Source organism: Octopus bimaculoides, chromosome 11 (assembly GCF_046866305.1).
Source record: "Octopus bimaculoides isolate indiv1 chromosome 11, ASM4686630v1, whole genome shotgun sequence".
In the NCBI taxonomy this organism is placed as follows: Eukaryota; Metazoa; Mollusca; class Cephalopoda; order Octopoda; family Octopodidae; genus Octopus; species Octopus bimaculoides.
The window spans coordinates 1,757,038-1,782,039 of NC_142938.1; the positions used below are offsets into that span (position 1 = coordinate 1,757,038).

At 37.5% G+C, this 25,002-nt stretch overlaps 1 long non-coding RNA gene across 1 annotated transcript; it reads right to left on the bottom strand.

The window, feature by feature from the left end:
- Positions 1-2,544: 2,544 nt before the first annotated feature.
- Positions 2,545-6,848, bottom strand: LOC149133154 (uncharacterized). Its single transcript, XR_016243541.1, has 2 exons — positions 5,964-6,848; positions 2,545-3,992 (listed from the first exon to the last, which is right to left on the bottom strand). It is a non-coding gene; the product is annotated as an uncharacterized LOC149133154 (long non-coding RNA).
- Positions 6,849-25,002: the final 18,154 nt, after the last annotated feature.

Below are 25,002 nucleotides of genomic sequence, written 5' to 3' on the forward strand. Positions count from 1 at the left end.
AGGGGATGTATCGAAATATCTTCATGTAATACAACACATACATTTAAATTGATAGGGCTTTTCTAAGGAAGTACGAAATACTTGTCAACACAATATTTTGGATTTCTCTGATACATGGTCCTCCTGGGATATTATCTAGATGTTTTTGACACCCCTTTCTTGTCATACCAAGGGCACCCACAATACCAGGAACAGTTCTCGTTTTCAGATGCCACATCTTTTGCATTTTAATTTCCATGTCCTTAAATTTGCTTAATTTGTCAAATTCCTTTACAGATATATTTTTACCAGTGGGAACACTTACATCTATTAGTCTACAAGTACTTTCTTCTCTGTTTTTAATGTCTGATCGATTAGTCTGGATTGTTCTGTCAGTGTTGACTGGAAAATCCCAGAGGATAGTGACATTTTTACCATCACCGACTGGCTCAGGATGAAGTCCATACCAGTAAGCAGGAGTGCTGATTTTGTATTATTATTATTATTATTATTGAGCGAGAGAGCAGAACATGCCATCAAAATGGCAGTGGGATAAAATATACGTAGCCTAATAGACCCATCTTGATTACTCGTCTGATAAAGGGACACCAGGCACATGCATCACAACTATATCTGCACAACATGGTGACCTCATATCAAGATAAATAGTGCATGACCTTGCAGGTAGGGCCCAGTTAGAATTTTCTTCAAGCTGAGTAGCCCATCCCGTTCAAATGGTTCCTGAATAAGGTTTGAATATTAGTGTTCCTGACTTTGTCTTTCATGTTTGGTTGTGAGTGTTAATGATTTCTCTGGGGTATCTCATTATAATGATTGCCGAATTCGTACCTGTTTGTGGTATTTCATCGATGTTTTCGATTCATGTAATAAGGCGCATGTCCTCTTTACTGTCGGAGACGCGGGAATCATCACTAATAAACAGGTCCTTCGATAAAAGACGAGTGGCCTCGCCGTTGACTTCGCAGAAGGACACCTTAAGCAAGTTAACATCAGATCTTGAATGTCTGCTTCTTCGGCTGAGTTGAGGAGTCTCACCTCGAGCATTACTGGACAATTGAAGTGGAAATATCGTTGATGCCTGCATGCAGCCCTCTTTGAATCCGACTGTAACATTAAACTGTGTAGAGTAGAGTTTCCTGAAGTTACCGTTAATGCCAGAGTGTATGGACTCTGTCGTACAACTGAACTCTTTTCACACATCCAGAATTTCTATGCATCTTCTGTAGGCCCGACTGGTTTACTGTATCAAACGCTTTCATTCAATCACTGAAACCAGAACACCTTCTCCTGTACAGATAAGTATATGTCCAAGATGATGAACAAAGAGAAAACCAATTGAATGAAGTTTTGATATAAATGTTAATTTCAGACCAAGGTACACTGCGACACTGTTGGTTTTCGCTTGGTCTGAGTGGCGCGAGGAATATATTTGATTGCACTGACCTCGGTACTTGACTAGTACTTTATCTTAATGACTTTGCACAGATGAATAGCAAATTTGGTGTGGGTATGATTTGAGCTCAGAAAGCAATATGATACATCTAAATCCCCCCACTTGCATTTCTGTCAAATACTGCTTTAATTTATTAATGATATCTGTCGATAGCAAAGTGGACATTAATGCAAACAATCAAGCAAACATACAGGGTAAAAACTGTGGCAGCTATTTCACTGTTGAAAGATAATGATGCGCAAAGATGTAGTTGGCAAGGTTACAGATGCTGCAAATGCTAACGTGACATTTCGTAATGGTGTTAATGGTTGTTGTTGCTGTAAGGGAGGTGGTGATGGTGGTTGCAGTGGTGGGCGGAGTGGTATTGATTTTGTTGTTGCTTAGCCCCAGGTGGATTTGATTGAACAGACCTCTGATCAAAAACATTCCACCTATAACCAACCAATATTGTTGATAGAATTAATTTGCCCTTTCGCTATTTAAGACAGAATAGTGTCATTTTAGGGGTATTTGGCAGCTATTTCTCGCATATCAAACGAGCGTATGGAAGATACTTCGTTAGCCAGTGCTCGTACTAACACTTGTTGTTGTCTTTGTCATCGTCATAGTTGTTGTTGTTGCTGCTGCTGTTTAACCCCAAGTCAGCTCTGAACAGCGGACAAAACTATGATCAAAAATATTACAAAAATCCCAGCTGTGTCATCTAAAGCGAGGACCATGTATTGCAATAGCTTGGGATTCAAGGGCCCACAGTTATTTAATGCCTTGCCAAAACATCTGAGGGATCTCCATGGAGTAGGAGGAGTTGTTTTCAAGAAACAACTTGACCTCTTACTATCCAAAATCCAACATGAACCAATATGAAGGCAGGAAACTCAAAAGAGGGCAGCGGTATCGAACACCCTCCTTCACCAAAAGCCAAACCCATAGAATTGGCCAATTAAAAAACGTGATTACACTGACGGTGCCCCAGCATGGCCGCAGTCTCATGGCTGAAACATATAAAAGAATAAAAGAGAGTGTGTGTGTGTGTGTGTAAGTACTAGTCTTAAAAGAAAACAGAAGTACTCGAGTCTATTCGCTCGACTAAATATTCTTCAAGGCGGTGCTCTAGCATGGCCACAGTCTAATGTCTGAAACAATCAAAAACAAAAACAGAAACGATATCTCATACACACACGCAGATTCTTCTTTTAAGTCTTTGATAATATTGTAATCGTGTTTTGGAGTTTTGAAGATATTCGCTGAAAGGGATTGGAACAACGTTTTAGGAGGAGGCTGTAGATAAGGGTTTGTTTATTTCTAGTTCCATTCCCCTTCTCATTCAACAGAACTCTGACCAAAGAATTCCGTACTGTAACGTTGGACAATATTAATGTGTTTCTTTATTTAAAACAATGGTCTTCTATGAGAAGGAGGCTACTTGTTCTGACGGATCAATCGACTTCTTTGAGGATCTTTCTTTGGTTCTTGGAGTGTTGTAAATATACCTAAGGTCTAAAAGATCTGTGTGTATGTAGTTCTAAGAAGGGTGTGGATTTGGAACAAATAACCAAACTGCAGACTGGCCAAGATGTTATATTTAGGACAAAAGTGCTAACGAAGATATCAATGGTCGTTGTTGTGGTTTGCCCCCGAGGGTAGTCCTAATCTATTGGTCACATGATCAAAGTTATTTCTGTTGTAACCATCCAGTCTCTAAAATCTGAGCAGGTGCAGGTGTGGCTGAATGGTAAGGTGTCTGCTCCTCGACCACATGATTCCAGGTTCAGTCCCACTGCGTGGCACCTTGGGCACGTGTGTTTTTTACTATAGTCTCGGGCCGATCAAAGCCTTGGATTTCGAAGACGGAAACTCAAAGCCCGTCGTATGTACGTCTATATAAATATATATATATGTGTGTGTGTGTGTGTGTGTGTGTGTGTGTTTATGTCGCTCGACAAAAAAATATTCAAGGCGATGCCCCAGTATGGCCACAGTCTGATAACTGGATCACGTGCAGAATAAATGAAAATATATACGTTATCCTTGTTACAGGTATCTTCTCTTTTCAAGAAAAAAATGTTTCGTGCATGATCTGAGTGAGAACTGGCTGTTATTTTTAGCTTAGTCCAGTGACCAAATAGAGGCTTTTTGTTGCTGTTGTTGTTGCTGCCATAACTGAGCAGTGCTGACTGAAGACATTCCAGCCTTGACATTCCCCTTCTATCTTGGGCATTGTACATCTAGGACCACATAGCACAACGTGGCTCGCAGCATCAAAGACGGTCGGTGTCTTTTCCTGGGGCATTTGGTTGTTATTTCTAGAAGGTCAAGCGTCTATATGAAGGCTCCAAATGTGGCTCGTTGTTGACTGATGTTCATCATGGCGTCAGCATAGATAGTTGTTGATGGAATATTTTTTTTATTGTGGCCGCTTTCCATGCTGTTGTTGATATTGGTGGTGGTGGTGGTGGTGGTGGTGATCGTGGTGGTTGTGATGATGATGATGATCACGACAACGGTGACGACGATGGTGATGATGATGGTGATGATGTATCTGTTGCAAGGTTTATGAAATAAAAATAATTGAATATGTATAGCAATATGAATATACATACATGCCTGTGTTCTTATATATATTGTGCATAGATGTGTATATTTTGTGTGCGCATGTGTTTTTGTGTGTGTGTGTGTGTATATATATATATGTGTGTGTGTGTGTGTGTGTGTGCGCGCGCGCGTCTTTGTACATGTATATATGTATGTATGAATCTATGTATGTAAGCATGTATTTACACACACACACACACACACACACACACACACACACACACACACTTATATCCAACTGTATTTCCACACTCACGCATACAAACCTAGAGTAATGCAGTGCAGTTCTTTGCTTGCCTGCTGACTTGGCCTAATTCCAAGATTCTCATGCTGCAAGTATATCTTAATATATTCGCCAATGATGAAGTAGGCTAGCTCTAATACATCGTCGCACAATGGTCGAATGGTTACGGCAATATTTTACACGTAATGTCAAATTTCACAAGTTCAAGTCTTAGTACAAGTATCGTGCATGCTGCTATTTTAGGGACAGACAATCCTTCCTCTACATTCTAAAACATTCTCTGTGTCAACTGATGCGTAGAGATAATAACCTGGTACATTAATTTATCTATTTCGGATACTTGATATTGTGTCGCGAGACGTTTTGAGTTCAAATCCAACTCGTGCCAACGTTGACTTTTCTACTTCCACGTGGCATAAAACAGTAATGGTTGATATAACATGATCTTAAAAAAGGTTGACTAACATGCTCGAAATACCAGGTAAATCATGACGTGGATTTCGACTGAGAAGATTCCCAGTTCTTTAAAATGGAACAACATTTAAAATGTCGTATGTACGAAAACTCAGCTTGTATATATATATATATAGATATATATATATATATATATATATATATAACTAGCAGAGACACCCGACGTCGCTCGGGATTAAAATGATATAGTTTATTTATATATATATATTACAGTTATGTTGAAACATTTGTGGAGTAAATGATGGTCTAATTCGACTAATCGACATGTAATACATCGGAGGATTGGAGGATTCCAAGTGCTAACCTATCATAGGAAATTGGGGGTGGAGGTATGTAATTTTCTAACCCACCGAAAAGCTCAGTGGAATACTCTCCTTTGAGGCGGTCAACGCTACGTCTAACACGACCCGTCGTATGGTTGACAGTCAAATGAATGGAGGTGTAATGGAGATATTCTAGGTAAATGGGTACATTCTAGAAATGGGTTGCAATGGGAGACGGTAAGGAGCTGGTAGTGCTTGCAATCTTACCTTACCGCCCGAGCAGCACATGCCATTAGTTTCATTTGGAAATTTGAAAGCTTTGCAGAAACGACAATTTGAGTGTAGCACACCATTTTGTACAGAATTATCATTTTTATAGGAATAGGATGGATCATATCTGAAAGCAGCTCCTTGTGTTGCGAAGAGCGAATTTGCATGTGATCTATTTCTGAGAGCTATCGTATTGGACCTCTGTCTAATCTGGCGTTAAACGTTGTTCTAATGATTCAGCATTAAGTATTACAGCATGCCTTAGCTGATATTGGGAAAATCTCATCTCCCTTCTCTCTCGAGACTGAAGTGCTGCGGCATGCACTGCTGACCTTGAGAAAGTCTCGTCTCCTTTCTCTGTCGAGACACTCGCCTTTGTTTTCTGTAATCGTCCTCGCTTTATACGTGTTTCTGGAGGGATAACGTCTTTTCTTTGGTGGCAAATGTTTACAATATTGTAAAAAAAAATTATGAACATAGAAAAAATATACATTTATCTCTATTTTTGTAAGCAATTGTAAATATATATTATGTCCGTATTTTTGTATGCTGTGTAAATTTATGAAATATAAGCAAAATGAACGAAATAGCACATGTATGGAACTGCTAATTTAACGGTAATTGCCACAAGGATTATTACAGAGAGACAAAGAATTTTATGTCTTACCTTGCAACTTCTGCGATAATTATCATCCGGTGGTAATTGATCCGTAAATATGAATTGTTTTAAAAGAAATGAATATAAAATTTTGTATTGACATTGGCCAACTCACACTTCACGCATGTCAGTCGTCCACAAAGTATATAAAACAAGCAACACACAACAAGGAGAAAGAGACAAAAATAAAATAACACGTGTCAAAGTTTTTTTTTTTCTAAAAACGTTCAATGACGTTAACTGGAGTGTGGGGTTCGAGTAGACGTCATTCCACCTTTTGATTTATCATTACCATTCTTTTCGTTCGATTTTATTTTTCTTCCACTTTTGTGTCTTTTCTGTCCTTGTGTTGTCCCCTCCGTGTTTCGACCCTGTGTGGTTAATAAAAGAATTAAGTCGTCAAGTATGTATATGTATGTGTAGATGTGTATGTGTGTGTGTGTTTAATAACGTACCGTATATAGTATGTCCGTACTTTTGTATGCAGTATAAATTAAGGAAATAGAAGCACTTGTACAGAGAGACAAAAAATTTTATATTTTACCTGCCGACCTTGCAACTGCTTCGATAATTATTAATCGGTAATGGAACAGCAAATGTGTATTGTTTTAAAGGAAATGAAAATAAAATTTCGTATTGAGATTTCACGCATGTCAGTCGTCAGGTATGTATGCGTAGATCTGTGAGTGTTTAATAACGTACCGTGATAATATGTCTGTATTTTTGTATGCAGTGTAAATTAATCCCCCCAAAATTACAGTATCGAAATGTGATTGTTTCAGTTTTGATACTGAAATAGTGGAAAAATTTCATTTTTAAAGTGAAAGTATTTGACATGAGTGTTTTTGTTTCACTTTTGACACGTAATACTTAAACAGTGGAGGAGATATTATGTTGCTGTGGGCTCGAACTATGCAAGAAGTTAAAAATGTTTTTTGACTAAAACACAACCGGGACCCTAAGTAAAGCATGTGTAAAATTTGAATGAAATTGGTTGTGTAGTTCTGGAGTTTTAGGGATTCACACAGACACACAGACACACAGACATACATTCTCTTTTTTATATATATATAGATATATCTTTTCTCATTTTTACTGGAGTCATTTGTCTGGAATTGAAAGACATAAGAAGAAAATACGTCCACCGAGGACGCCGGATCAGGGGTTTCGTTCAACTCTGACGGGCCCTTTGTCCTGGTTTTCTACGTATAAATATTCCTCAGAAGACACACAATCATCTTTAAAAGGCAACACACAGAAGATCATGTAGTGTTAGATGCCCCTAATATGATGTGACTGCAATGAACGTGGTAGAACTGTGGTCATGTTTGTGTTCTATTGCCACTGACCTGGGTATAAGTAACAGCAACAGAGAAATGAAAGAGATCGAGATAATTGGTTGGTATTGTGCCGGCAAAAATTTTGTAAGGAAATCGATGAATTCGCATAAGTTCACAGGATTGTTGACTGTCTGCAGTATTTCAAATTACGTATTTCACTTGCGACACAGTTGATTGTAATCATATATTTCATTTGTGATTCAATTCTTGTTTATTCTAACAACATATTTTAGCCGTGACGCAGTCCCAGGAGATTTTAAACGCATATTTGACTCGTGGCACAATTTCAGATAATTGTAATTACAAATTTCATTTGCGACATCATTCCAGATTTTTATATCCATATAATGCAGTTATGGGGATTTTCTTACAATAATTCTAAATTTTAGATGTAACACAACTCCACTGTGTTCACACATTTTTTCAATAGAGAGGCAATACGTAATGTTGGTACAAAGCCAGCAATTTTGGGGAAGAAGTAAATCAATTGCATCAACCCCGGTACTCAACTGGTACTTACTTTATCGACCCCGAAAGGATGAAAAGCAAACTCAACCTTGGCGGAATTTGAACTCTGAATGTAAAGGTGAACGAAACGCCGCCAAGCACTCTGCGACCATGCTGCCTTCCAATACCAAATTATTATAACGCCTCATATATATATATATGGGGGGGGGGTATTTCGTTTTTGGATTTGGTTTGCAAGATTCTTTATGTGAGTTCGTGTGTTGAAGCATATTCTGTTGTGTCAACAATTATTGAAAAGGTTGCAAGACAACGAAAATTTTAGAAAAATATATAAGTAAATGAGTGGAAATTTTACCGGTGAGTGTGTTAAATAAGAAGGCACTAAAAGAGAATGACTCTTCCCGGACACAATAGTATATATATATATATATATATATATATATATATATATATATATGTACATGTACAAATATCAGATGTGACACAACTTTACATCTTCACCACATACACAATAGAAACTTGGTGAAGCGCCATACATAAACTGCGAGACACACTTCCATCATAGCCTCCCTCCCGCCACCGCCACCACCACCGCCAAATATTTCATTTATGACAGACATCTTTCAAATTCCATCTTAAAGTCTTCTTCCTTCATTTTACCATTCCTTACGCTTTATCTTTATTCTATCTTTGTTATTCTACTTAAACTCTTTCACAACTATTTATATTTACATACATTTCTCACATCAAAAACACACGTGATTTCAACTTTAGATCTCTCGCACTCAACCACTCACTCGTTCACTCCCTCTCTCCTTACCTCCCTCTTTCTTTCTCTCTTTCCCTCTCCCTTTCTCTCTTTATTTGTCCCTCTCTCCCTCTATGCCTACTTCCTGTCTATTTCTATCTTGTTTCCTTTCTCTTTCTTTCTATTTTCTATTTTTTCCGCACTCTTTGTATCTCTCGACTCCTTGTTGCATAATTGTTAGCTTACAGCTATAAATGTATGTACACACGTATGTGTGTATGCATATGTATATGGACGATATATATATATATATATGTGTGCGTGTGTGTTTGTATGTATATGTATATTACATATACATACACACACACACACACACACACACACACACACACACACACATATATATATATGAGTATATGTATATATATGAGTATATATATGCATATATATGTATATATTCATGTATATAGATATTCGTGTATACACACACAACATAGACGCGAACACACACACAAACATTCACATATTGACGTGTAATCTTTGTATATATATATATATATATATATATATATATATATATATATATATATATATATATATATACATATAATGACAATTCGAAGTTTATAATGTAAACTGTATAAAACCATATAATGTTAATTCAAGCACTCAATAAACACATAGGAGTATGTTATGGTGTTCAGAAGAGGATGTGGCGAGTGTGATTTCGAAGCGTGTCTGGTTGGAATCTTCGTTAGACTGCCAACAGTTGTGGTAAAGGTGCCATTTAGGATCTTTCTGAATTGACGCGAACCACTTGTTTTCTTAACGAAACACTTTTAAACTTGGGATACTGGTAGAATGTGTCATATAAAACATCTTTTTCTCTTATACGAGCAGAGGTGCACGCACTCACCTATATATCTATTTCAACAATAGCACACACACACACACAAACAAACACAAAGCATATAAACACACGCACACGCACTCAAACATCCATACGCATGCGCACAGATGTAAATGTGCGAGTGACTGGCTCTTTGCTGGTGCGTCTGTAATTACATGAGTGAGTGAATGTTTATACACATGTGTGTGATGTGTGTATAAGAAGGCGTATGAATGTATGTGTGAATGTTCATCTATGTATGTGTGTTTGCGTGTGAGCGTGCCATTCCGAATAAGGATGCTATCGTCAAGAACCGGATGTGAAAATCCTCCGCTCTCCATTTATTGGAACAAGAATTTAAAAGAGAAATCATCAGCGAAGTCGTCCTAAGAATTCCTGACTCACTATAAACCGATTCCAAGATTCAATGATTGATTGATTATGGTTTTCTTTTTTTTTAACCCATTAATTAGTCATTAGATTGCGGGGGGGGGGAGGGTCACCGAGTCTGAATGACAGGAGAACACATGTTGACGAGTTCCATGTTCTCACGTGCTCATATACATACATACGTACATACATACATGCATACATATGTGTGTGTGTGTGTATTATATAAACATAATACACACACACACATATACATACATATATGTATACAGAGAAACAGAAACAGAGACAGAGGCAGAGGCAGAAAGAGGTTCGAGTTTATAAAGAGCAGCCTCTTCTTAATTATTGTTGTTGTTGTTGTTGTTGTTGTTGTTATTATTATTATTATTATTATCGTCACGGCTCTCATCCTCGGCAGCAGCAGCAGTATTACTACCATCGTCATCTTCATCATCAACAACAACATCATCATTATCGCCATCAGCTTCAGCACCGCAACATTTCGACCCTTGCTGCCGCCACAACTACTGACGCTGCCACTACAGCCAACCCTACCGTCATTAGACCATCACCAGAACTATCACCAGAGCCTTTACCATTGCTAACACGAATAATACAGTCACAAAACACTACCACTAAGACCACCACTATTACCACTACTACGACTACTTTTCGTCATATGCACAGTGAACGGGGGGGGGGGTCAATAGGATGATTGGTATATTTAGTCTTAATACGTTCCGGTAGATTTGAACATGAATGCGCTTATCAAGTGTATTGTTTCGTCACAGGAGTACAACTTCTCTTTTACGACGAATTCGTGTTCATATCAATGGATTCAAAAGCGTAAGGAGACTTTGGGACACCCAGTGTTTCAACATCGTTGTGTCTAGTCAGTCAGCAGCACCATAACGTTGTGGTAACACCACGTGTCCCGAAATCCCTTGGGCTAATGAACCGAATGTGTTGTGAACACATATTCGTACTAAAGAAGAAGCTATTTTCCTGTGGTTGAATAGTTAGGGATATTCGGCTCATGATCATAAAGTTTCGAATTCGATTCCCGGTGATATATCGCGTCCTTGACGCTGTTGTGTAAATAAAGACACATCAGTGTGTTTCTTGAGCATGGGGGGGGGGCAAATACTTTGCAGTGTGCTTGTGTGAAGTATAGTTCATTAGTTAAAGTTATTATTCCTTATTTTTTTTACATTCTAGAATGAAAGATGAAGAGTTTCATAAAATTGCGATCTCATCCGTACTTCAACCTACAGAAGTAAAGTAACTGCACTTCACTGTTTATACACGTATGCCGAGAGGACAAACAGACCTGGAGTAAAGAGGGGATAAGATGGCAAATGGCAACGAAAGCTGACGAACGTAGCTGACTAATTGGTCAACATACCGGTTAATCAAACACTCGATTAGTTAATTAGCAAAACGGTTACCCAAATGAAAGAAGTGAAATATGACTGGCACGTGTGTTTATTATTGGCATAATGACCCTCCCGAGATACAGCAAAATTTGTTTCAGCACACGATTTCACATCAAGAATCTTATAAATCAAATATGAAAATTATATACAATAAAGTCTTTCTGAATTCAATTCTTAATGCTTATTTCTGAAGGTAGAGTATTTTTCCGAATATAGATTTTGAAAATAGAGAGATAGAATTTCAGTTTTCGTCAATTCTTCAATTCTCAGATTGTCTCGTAGCTTCCAGCAGAAGCTATAACATGATAAACATCTATCAAATGTTATAAAATGAATTGCGATGCGAAAAGTGAAGATCACCAAAGGGCTCAACAAAAGAATCGACACAGATAATATAATAAAATTTAACACCGAAGATGGAATGGCAAATCAAATAACGAAGCTACACACACACACACACACACACATACATTAGCACACACACACACACACACACACACACACACGCACGCACGCATGCATATATACACACATACACACACACACATATATATATATGGAGTGAGACATAGAGAGAAAGCGAGAGAGAGAGAGAGAGAGAGAGAGAGAGAGAGAGAGCAAGACATGACCGTCTTTATGTATATATGTATATACATGTGTGCGTATTTGTATGTATATGTGTCCATGTGTGTATATATGCATGCGCGCGCTTGTAAATATACTAGAATTTTACCAGCCATATAAGATTTAACTGGAAGTTTCAGAAAATATGTCACACATACAAAGTTATGATTCAGCTTGATAAAAGTTGTTGGTCAAGTGAGATCAGATGGTGGGAGCCGGCACCGTTGCAGTGTGTTAGGTCATTTACCACATGTCGTTATATTACCGGGTCTTCCCGAGTGATCCGTAGGGCAGACTCCTTGTCCGTCCCTATCTCCTCATGTGCCCAACCAACAAGAACCCTTAATCCAGTCGAGTACTCAGTAAAAACAACATTAAACTTATGCAAAATAATGAAGTGAATACAAATTTTCAAATGATAAATATATATTTTATTTTTACTTCTTTTAGTCATGTTACGACCATGCTGGAGTACAGTCCCAGATCTCTTTTATTCTATCGGAACTCTTTTGCCGAACTGCTATGTCACGAGGACGTGAATACACCAACACCGGTTGTCAAGCGATGGGTGTATGTGTGTGTCTGTGTGTTGTGTGTGTGTGTGTGTGTGTGTGTGTGTCTGTGTGCGTGTGTGTGTGTGTCTATTCATACATGCAAACGACGGTCTTTCAGCTTCCGTCTACCAATTCTACTCACAAGGCTTTGGTCTGACCAAGAGCAAGTAGAGTAAGCGTAGGCTCGAAAACGTGAAAGACTTTCTCACCTTCCCAAGCGTCAAACCATTACACCTGCTTCTTGTTTACATAGTCTTTTGATTTTTGTAAATTCCAACTATATATATACATACATACATACATACATATATATATATATATATATATATATATATATATATATATATATATATATATATATATATATATAAATATATATATATATATATATATATACGTACACACACGCACACACACACACACACACATAGAAAGGGAGAGATGTATCTATGTAATTACAGAGCAAGAGGAAGTTATTGGTGATGTGAGAGTTCCGAGTGAGGTTCCTTCTGTTTATGTTCGTTGCGGCAGAGAGTCCAGTCCTGGTGTTATATCTTGAGATTTGTGGCAAAGATGAGGTGGGGGTGGGGGGTCGGACAAAGATGGAAGAGATATATAGACAGCGAAATAGAGATTCAGAGACAGAGATAGGAAGTGAAGATAGAAGGTGGGAGGAAGTGACTGGGACCAGCGTTAGTAGGGATAAATTTCAAACCTTAAATCTTTATCTGAACGCCAATCAATAATGACCTGACACAATTGCACGCAGCACAAACCAACAGCTACTATATGTACGTGTGTGCGTGTGGTGTGTATGTGTGTGTGTATATATACATACATATATATATATATATATATATATATATATATATATATATATATATATATATATATATATATATATATATATATATATATACATACATGACTATGCATATATACATGGCCACACATAACGAGAGACATACTTACATGTGTGTGTCTGTGTATGTGTGTGTGTGTGTATACAAACGCGTGGATGTATACATCTGTGTATATATATATATATATATATATATATATATATATATATATACATATATATATATATATATATATATATATATATATATACATATATATATATATATATATATATATATATATATATATATATATATATATATATATATATATATATATATATATATATATATATATATATATATATATATAGAGATGGGCATTATAGATTAAATTACTTGATTTGAAGCCACGGTGCAGGGAGGTTAATTCATTTTCTGCATTTTTTACTGTTTTGCTGTTTACATGCATGTTTTCGTCTCCACACGCCAACATACCTCCCTGTCAGCCTCGCTCTCACTCTCTCTCTTTCTTGCCTTTATTAGACATATGCATATGGATATGTGTACACGCGCGTGCGTGTAGATCAGTGGTTAGATAAATAGACACGTTTACAGTTATATACGCAGCTATATATGAAAAGGCCTGTACATGCATATCTATGTGCATGCATGCATATACATATGTATGCATCTGTATATATATGCATAAATATAATTATATATGTTTGTGCGTATACATAAATATTTGTATGTAATGATACTTATATACAAGTATTACATTTATGTATATGTGTGTATATATATATATATATATATATATATATATATATATATATATATATATATATATATATATATACTCACATACAAGGTATTATATACTTATCATATATAAAACTTCACCGTAAAAGACAGACCACTGTTGTTGAGAGATGCATATAATTAACTATAATTATATTTAAACGCACGCACACACACACATACACGCACACACACATACACGCACACACACATACACGCACACACACATAAACACACACACACGAACACTCATGCAACAACAACCACGACAGCGTACACAAGCGCATATATATATATATATATATATATATATATATATATATATATATATATATATATATATATATATGCATCTATGTATGTATATGCATTTTAATATAGGCATGTGTACCAGATATTTACTAGTCTCCCGTAATTTGTGTTTTTGCATCAGTGTGTGTATACATGTGACTCCCGACTTGTACGAATATTTACAAATATATGCACATATGTATATATATACATACAAACACATACATATATATGCACATAAATATTAAAAGTGAGGGGCAGAGATAGATAAGAATATGTAAAAGATGTAATCAACAGTCTGTCTCCCAATTTATATGCGTGTGTGTGTTTGTGTGTGTGTGTGTGAGTGTGTGTGTGTTGTTTGTATCGATATCAGCCTCTGTGTATTGTAGATGCAAAAGCAATATTATTCCTCCAACATTCATTGTGGTCGCCATTAACAAACGTTAAAATTCCAAGATAACACAACCACATGATAGTTATTTCAATAATAAACACGCGTCTGTTGTAGTGTTGTTTGGTTGATAGATGTGTGTGTGTGTGTGCGTGCGTGTGTGTGTGTGTGTGCATCTGTGTGTGTGTGTGTGTGAGCGTGTGTCTATGTGCCTATGTGTGTGGGTACATATGTGCGTGGATGTGTGTACGTGTGTGTATGCGTGTGTGTGTATGTGTGCCTGTGTATATGTATGTGCGCGTGCATGTATGCGGGAGTGCGTGCGTGTGTACGTGCGTGTGTACTGCGTGTGTACGTGCGTACATGCGTACGTGCGTGCGTGCGAATCTGTTGTGTTCTTTATTATTGTTGTTGCTGTTGTCTAATCTGAGCAGATCTAAATCATTGACCACCTTACAGTTATGACCCTCCCATCATCTGCTGCGAGTGACACGGTGTATCTTAGGTTACACGATACAATGTTTCTCCATGTTTCTTCTCGTGCTACAATTTATATCGAATTTCTCCTTCCACCTCTGGCTGACGCCTTCCTCATAAACTCCTGATGTTGCTGTTATTGTAATCGTTGTTCAGTCAAAGATTATTCATACCTGTGCAGATATAAGGTTAAAGTTTTTCCAATCATGACCATCCCGTTGACGCAAAGGACTCAGAATCTCTTTACCGAATGTTTCACTTCATTTTCAAAATAGTTTCTTTTGTTCCTTTATTGCGGATGAGGGAGGGGTTGAAGAATTGTCTGTTATTCCCAGCAGATTGTACGAAACTACTAGAATTTCATCTTTGGTTCTTACCGAGCTGGCAGAATCGTTTAGACGCCGGGCGAAATGCTTAGCGGTATTTCGTCTGCCGTTACATTCTGAGTTCAAATTCCGCCGAGGTCGACTTTGCCTTTCATCTTTTTGGGGTCGATTAAATAAGTACCAGTTATGCACTGGGTCGATGTAATTAACTTAATCCCTTTGTCTGTCCTTGTTTGTCCCCTCTATGTTTAGCCCCATATGGGCAATAAAGAAATAAATATCATCATCAACGTTCAGGAAAGTAAAGTTCTCGCAGAACTTTCCCCAAGAACATCTATTTTCTATATTACGTGTCCTGGCTTTTTTAATCAACATTCGATTTTTTTTCTTATATAACGTAACTTGTTTTCATATTTCTTTCATCCCACGTCTTTGTTTGACATAAAAGAAATTATTATTATAATTATTATTATTATTAATATTATTATTATTGCTGTTCTTGTTGTTGTTATTACTATTATTATTATTATTATTGTTGTTGTTGCCTTTGCATAGCTTCTAACGCTGTAGATGTACTACAGCGTCAGCTGTTCACTACCAGTGAACTAAGGTACCACCACTTATTTTTCGAGCACCTTCCGGAGTATTCGAGCGGTTCCAAGCAGTGCTGCTTTCTGCAAGTGCTCCACCCTTATTGCAGCCCCTATTTGTTCCATGTATTTGTTCCATCATCATTATTATTAATTATGCGATGGAACTCTTCTGCTGTTACCAAAGACAAAAACCAATTTCTTCCAAACCTATTCCTCTGCTATTCATTAAACATTTTCCCATGCAAGGTCCCCCGGCTTTCTCTTCTTTCCCTTACCATATTTTTCTTTCTTTTTCTTCATCTCCTATTATCTCTGGTTCCTCTGGTGGTAGGGGTGACTGCGGTGTTGATATTATTAGTGGTAGCGGTGGTGGTGTTGATGGTGGTGGTGGTGGTGGTGGTCAGATAATCTCTCATAATGAAGGGCATTGTTGTGTAGATGCTGCTCCCTTCGTAACGAATATATTCCAGTTGTGGCCATCCTGTCTTTCATTATTCAGACATAGTATATCTAGGACTATAAGATCTTATGTGCCCTTCCTATTATAAGATAACAGAGATTTGTGAGATTTGAAATAGTTTTCACTGCTATTTTAGCTGAACGACCACATACAGGCCTACTCCTAGTTTTATGATGATGGTGGCTTAGTGTCGGTGGTGGTGGTCGCATTCGTTAGTGCTATTTAAATCTAGGTCAGTCCTAATGAATCGGACGTATACAAAAGCCACTCCAAATGTGACCATCCCATTTCACTGTACATCTACGAATAGATTATTTCTGTTTTATTAAGCTGCCACAATGTGATTTGAATAACTTTGGTTGCTATTTCAAGCAAATCGATTGGTCCCCGAACGCTAGGTCCCTCGGTTCGATCGATTTAATGACGGTATCATTAAGTATATCTCATTTATGTTTTGCTTCGCCATATCCAGTGTTGTCTATGTTTCCTTATCTTGGACTCTTCGTAATGAGAAACTGCCTGCAACTCAGTGAGCAATCTTCCAAAAGACAAAAGAAGCAGCAGCAACAACAACAACGATAAGAACAACATCAAATGCCAACAACAACAACAATAACAGGCACAACGTTAACAATAATATGAACACCATATACAACACAAAAAATAGGAGAGAGGCACTGTGTAGTCGTTCTATATGCTAGAAATACCAACAAAATCTCCCTCATATTGCATCCCAAGTTCCTTTAAATCAAGATACACGTTGAAAACGTGGTCCTGGGTATCCTGCACATGGGGAAAAATGGGATGGTCACAAATGGAATGCTTTGATTATCGATATGCTTCATCAATCAATTCTCCTGTCGTTAAAGGTAACGACACTTTGGATAACATATATATATATATATATATATATATATATATATATATATATATATATATATATATATATATACACACACACTGTAACTATGAGCATGTTATCCAAAGTGTATATATATATATATATATATATATATGTATAGATACAGAGAGAGAGAGAGAGAATACATACACACATACGTACATACATACATACATACATACATACATACATACATACATACATACATGTACACTGTATAAAGAAATTACTTTCTGGTTTTGATATTTTTCTCTGGACTTCACCAGAAATTCTGAAACTGTGTCCAATACATGAAGTCATTGTGAAAGAGAAGGGATTGTTGATGAGGAGCGGGGGGGGTCTTTGGGTTCGAGTGGGTTATGTACAATGTGGGTGGGTGTGTGGTGGGTGCCGTGCGTGCGTATGGTGAATAGTGTGTGTGTGTGTGTGTGTTTGGGGGTGGGGTTCTGTTTGGAACTGTGAAACGCAATGCGTCAGAATAACAAACATGAACCAAAAATGAAAAGATAACATTATCGGAGATGGCGATGGCTGTGGTGGTTGGAGAGGTGATGGTGGTAGGGGTGATGGTGATGATCGTGATGGTGGTGGTGGTGGTGGTGGTGGTGGCGGCGGTAGTGATGATTGATGTTGGTGGCGTTCGTGGCAGTCCTGGAGATGACGATGATGATGACGATGATGATGGTACTGGTGTGGTAGTGAAGATATTGGAGTGGTGGCGCTGTAGAAGGTGGTTGTCATGGTAGCGGTGCACAGTTGTGGTGGTGGTGGTGGTGGTGGTGTGTAGTATTGGTAGTAATGATGGAGGATGTTGGTGATGGTGGCTGTGGTTGCGATGTTTTGGGGAGGAGGGTCATCGGGACCGTTAAGATTTTTGGGAACACGTTTCGAATGTCCCTTATTATCATATATCTACTTGATCAGGGTTCATACGAAGCTAAACAACATCAACAACAACAGTTGCGCAAGCGTACCTGTGTCACGAGTAGGTTACTTCCCAGCCACATGGTTCTGGGTTCAGTCCCATTGCGTGGCACCTTGGGCAAGTGTCTTCTACTGTAGCTTTGGGCTGATCAAAACCTTGTGAGTGAATTTGATAGACGGAAACTGAAAGAAGCCTGTCGTATATATGTAGATGTAGATGTCTGTGTGTGTGGCTTGGTCTCCACCACCGCTTAACAACCGGTGTTGGTGTATTATGTCCGTGTAATCTAGCGGTTCGGTGAAAGACACCGATAGAATGAGTAGCTGGTTTCACAAAAGAATGATAAATGATTTGTTCGACTAGATTTCTTCAAATTGGTGCCCCAGCATGGCCGCAGTCTAATGACTGAAACAAGTAAACGATTCTAACAACATTATTGAAGAAACGAATGTCTTTCCCCCTTCGTGGTCATTCGAACTGCTAGAAATAACAGCTAAATGTTTTTGCAATCACAGCGGACAGTCTTCAAATCTGTATGACACACCGCAGCATAAAGAACTTACGGGAAGACCATCGCCGACACTTGTGTTTATAGGTCAACTCGATCATGGCTGACCTAGGGTTAAAAAGCAATAACAACAACAACAGCAACAACAGCAGCAGCAGCTGTATTAATTTACAAGTGGAAACAACAACACCAGCAACAACAAAACTCTATCCTCAAGTCCCAAGATAGAAGAACAATCGAATGTATTGTTCGAGATGAATAAATTGCGATGAAAGATGGCGACGGCGGCGGCGGCGGCGGAGGCGGTGACGGTGGCGGTGGCGGTGCGGTGGTGGTGTTGGTGGGGTAGGGGTGGAGGTGTCGGCGGAATCCTGGGCGTGTAATGGCTATAATGAGGTAGGGAAGGTGGGGATGGTGGTGGTGTTGGAGGCGAGGGTGGGGTGATATTACTGGCGTTGTCGGTTGTAGTGGTAGTGGTGGTGGTGGTGGTGGTGGTGGCGGCGACTCTGATGTTGGTGGTGTTAGGGTTGGCGTTGGGTGTAGCGATGACGATGGCGGTGGTTCCGATAATGGTGGTGGTGGTGGTGGTATTAGTTTCGGTGGCGGTGGTGGCGGTGCACAACTGCGATGCTTGCCAAATTTCCTACCAAACACCATCTGCTCTGCACAATGGTTATGAATAATGAAAAGTTTTTAAGCATCGACTAAATGTTGTGTTCTGTTTCTATTGGCGGCCCAGTGGTGATCAGGGGAAAGCGATGTCCCTTTACTAGTGATAACTTCTGATTGAGACACGCTATAAAGAGCAAATTTGTTGGCAGCTAGCATTGTAATATGTATTCTGAAAAAATATAATTCAGAAATAAATACAAAGACACACAGAAATAAATAGGATTTTGGTCGATTAAGTCAGTTCACGACGCTCATTCGTCAGGTCGTTTTTTATTTCTATCGTGGCATTAAAGAATTACTTTAAAACAATCGATTTTAATTTTATTGTAATACATCGGAAGCAGTTATGGGAGGCGAGGAGCCTGGCGGGGGAGAATTCGATAACAGTTATTTGTCGGAGATACAGTACAGGTAACTCCAAGATATACAATTTAAGGGGAGGTTACACTGAAAAGAACAAATCGAAACAACAGTAAAATAATAATAATATTAATAATAATAATGGTTTCAAATTTTCCCACAAGGGCAGACATTTGGGGCGAGAGGATGTGTCGATTACTTCAACACCAGTATTCAACTGGTACTTATTTTATCGACCCCGGAAAGATGAAAACCAAAGTCGACTTCGGCGGAATTTGAACCAGAACGTAGTGACGGGCGAAATACCGCTAAGCATTTCGTCCAGCGGGCTAACGATTCTGCCAGCTCGCCAATAATAATAGTAATAATAATAATAATAATAATAATAATAATAATAATAATAATAATGATGATGATGATGCTGACGACAACGATGACGACGACGACGATGATGATGATGATGATGATGATGATGATGATGCACCCGAAAGCATTATTGAAAATGATAATGCAAAGATCCTGTGGGAATTTATGATTGAGTGCAACGATGAGATAGAGATCAGGAAACCAAATATAGGGATAATTGAGAAAAGAGAGTAAACAGTGCGATATTATGGATATAGCATGTCCAGCTGACAGGCAAAGCATGCGATAAAAACAGAAAAAAAGTGGAGGGATATGACGGGTGAGGAAGTGAAACAGTCTGAAAAAGGTGGTCGTAATTTGAAAGATTGTCCGAGCCTTAGGAGCAGTAAGTAAAGGTGTTGAGAAGCACGTTAAACAAATAGGGGTTGCAATCCGGGTGGAACACCTGCAGAAAACAGCATTGCATAGAACAGCTCGAATATTCTGGAGGGTGTTTGAAAAATAAGGGGTCTTATTTCAGTTTGTTGGTGTTAAGGAGAGTAGGTGCAAAAACACGATAACGCCATACGACGCCTATCGTATGAAGTGAAGGTTGTCGGAGAAAGATACGCCGTGTGGAAGTCTCCGACTAAATCGCTGACAACAAACATCAACCTCTATGCAAGCACCTTTACCAAAATCTAATATTCTTTTATTATCAGAATTTGGAGCCAGCAGTTGTCTATTTTTTCAATATTTCTTCTTTATTTTATTTATTTATTTATCTTTTGTCACAAGCATGACAAAAATATAAAGTATTTAGTATTTTCATTGAAATCTTCACTGTTTTTCTCTCTTTCCCTTCCTTACTCGTGCCCTCCCTCACTCATTCGCCGCCACCACCCCCGCCTCTCCCGCAGTTTCTAGCCCTGCCCGTCCACCTCTCACTTTATTTCGGTTCATGGCCACTTCCAAATAGCGTAGAAAAGCAAATAAAATATGAAAAGTTTGAATTATGAAAGATAAAACTTGAACATAGTCGTGTATTTAATGAAACATGAAACGAAAGCTGTTCCCCGTATATACAAGCGTGTATGTATGTATGTATGCATGTATGTATGTATGTATGTATGTATGTATGTATGTACGTACGAATGCATATTTATCTATATATCTTTGTATCTATGTATCTCTATGTGAATCTATGTTTGTTTATTTGTATGTCGATATGTATACATGTTTGTTTACTAAACTAGCTACCCATATCGCTATTAAGTTTATTTACATCTATAACTAAGTTGTTATGTATCTAATATTGTATTTACATGAATTAAAACACACTCTATCACGCACTTCCATATACATAAATGTAGGCACACATACATATAAACACGTACGAACGGTTTAGGAAGACGTCCACATATACAACAGGTGCACATAAATATGCAGCTACAAACACAAGCACGCAATACACACACGCACACACACACATACATATATATATATATATATGTATATATATACATACACACATGTACACACGGGTACACGTACGTAGTAGCCATATTTAGAGACAGCTGTGTGCAGTTACAGAGATGCGTGGTGAGTCACCCTGAAAGAATTTCCACGATATCATTGGCTGTTAAAGATTATAAACCATGATATCAATGATATCACATCTGTAGTTCCGAGATGTACTTTTACAGACACACGCCATAAAGACACGCACCATACAGACATACATTCATATGCATATAAACACAAATATATAGACAGACAGACAGACAGATAGATAGATAGATAGATAGATAGATAGATAGATAGATAGATAGATAGATAGATATGCATACATATACATTAATACAAATAAATCCATTCATCCATATATGTGTGTGTGTGTGTGTGTGTGTGTATATATATATATTATATATATATATATATATATATATATAGCATATACGGGTACACACACGCACACACACACACACACGTACACACACGGACGCACACGGACGCACACGGACGCACACAGAAAGAGAGACGGAGGAGGGAAAGTAATTACATCACGAGAGAGTCATTTTGGCCATTAACTATTTAACAATAGAGAACCCTTTGTCCTTCCAGGTATAAAACTAATCACTCAAATCCCTTCTCAATCCTTGTTTATTCATTCTCCTTCCTTCCTTCCTCCGCCACCAGCAAAAGGCTCCACGCGAAACATCGCCACGACAAAACAAACATTAGTCAATAATACACTGACGGATAAGCTGACCAACCCACAGAATAATGCAGACTCCACTCATAAATTGAAAAAAACCCAACATGAAATATTAAACAAACGTATCACTGTACTTCATGAACTAAATGCACCCTGGTTCTGCCGGGTATTTACACAATGTAAAGACATGACTGGTGAAACAGAACACAATAATCATAATATACATTCATAATTATAAAAAAATGCCAGCGTTTAGAATTATGATTTGAACAGAAAACCACTGCGGTTGCTATATAAACATGCGTTAGTTGCATTAATTATTATATGTTAAAATCATTTCAAAATTAAAAACCTCTTTATTAAATGCAAGCTACGAGGTTCCAGACTAATGAATAACCATACTTCAAATGACTAATTAGTGACTAATTAATGTAATTTACGGATTTGTATGCAAATGTTGAAGCTGTAAAATCCATGACCTGAGCATGTAACAATTGCCAGACTTGTACGTGTTTATTTTCAACCGACAATGCATCTATAACAAGCAGACATTGCAATACATTATGTTAGAAAAACCGAAAATAAACTAGAAAGAAAAATATAAAACAAAAATTGCTTGATCATGTGATCATTCTATGAAGGATTTCCAAAAAAAAAAAAATAAGCATCAACTTAATCATGCAATAAATATGAATAACTAAACAGAATGCAAGAATTAACACACAAATACCGCACTAAATGAACAAACCAAGACCAGTTCGAGATTATTGAAATAAACCTAACGTTGGTGGTCAAATATTTTCTTTAACCATTTGTAACTACGTCATTAAAACGCTATTCATCAAACCAACGAGGAAATCTCTACGTAGTCGCTACACTTTTATGAAATTATTTGTTTTAAATGATAGGATGGTCGTACCGCTGGTCATAGCTCTGACTGATCATAACTGACTTGGAGCAAATGAACAGAAACATCTTTGGCATGGTAAATGTATGAACAAAATACACAGCGGCATTATATCAGGCCTTTAAAATTCAGAGTTCAAATACCGCTGGAGTCAATTTTGCCTTTCAACCTCTCTTGATCTCCATAGTACATACACACATACATACCTGCATGCATACACACACATACATACAGACAGACAGACAGACAGATATGCATGCATAAATTGGTAGCATAATATATATATATAATGAATGGAAAACCGAGACATTAGCTTGATATGGTCAGTAAAAATGAAGTTATATTGTTTCATACCAATTAAGGTGTTACATCTAAGTTCAGGAATTCAACATTTCTCCTGTTTTTCTGTGAACATGAATGTTAACAAAAGAAATGTTTCCCTTTGTCGAACCGCAAGGTTGCCGAGACGTAAACACACCAACACCACGTGTCAAGCGGTGGTGGGGGACAGAGACGCACACACACACACACACACACACATGTATATATATATATATATATATATATATATATATATATATATATATATATATATATATATATATATATATATATATATATATACGACGGGATTTCACTTTTCGTCTATCAAATGCGCTCACAAGTCTTTGGTCGGGTCGAGGTTATTGTAGAAGACAATTTCCCAAGGTACCTCGCAGTGAAGCTGAACCTGGAACCATGTGGTTCGGAAGCAAGCTCTTTTACCTCACGGCCACGACTGCATCTTATATAAACATATATATACATATACATATAGATATGTACATCTCTGTATACATATATATATATATATATATATATATATATATATATATATATATATATATATGTATGTATATGCACACACATATGTGTGTGTGTGTATACCAACATATCTACTTACAGACATACGTATGTACATACATACACACACTCACGTTACGTGCACATTGTGTTGCTATGATAAAATAACAAGGAGCAAGATTGTGTGACAGAATTTATTAAAAATCTTATAAACAAAACCTATAAAGATGTTTATTACAATTTAAACCGTTTAATGATGTACACTTTACATATCATTTAAGCTACATATTTGCTGCCTGCTGGTTGGATGTCCATTTGAAGATGTTGTTGCGGGAAGACGCGTTCATCGACCATTCGACTGTACATAAATTTGAAACGTAAGTGTAAAAACGAATCTCTATTGAACTTCATTCAAATATGATACGAATTAAACTGAACCGTGATGGTTTGTTATGTTTCGAACGGTGGTTGAATTGAATGAAGCGAGATGATGTGATCTGTTTTAGGAAAAATTACTTCGGTCACATGAGAAATAAAAAGATATAGAATAGAACATCGCAGCACAGGCAAATACATATACATACATACGTGTGTATATATATACATATATATATATATATATATATATATATATATATATATATATATACAAACACGCACACCCGAATATATATATATATATATATATATATACGAGTATACATTGATACCTATATAGATGTGTGTATATGGT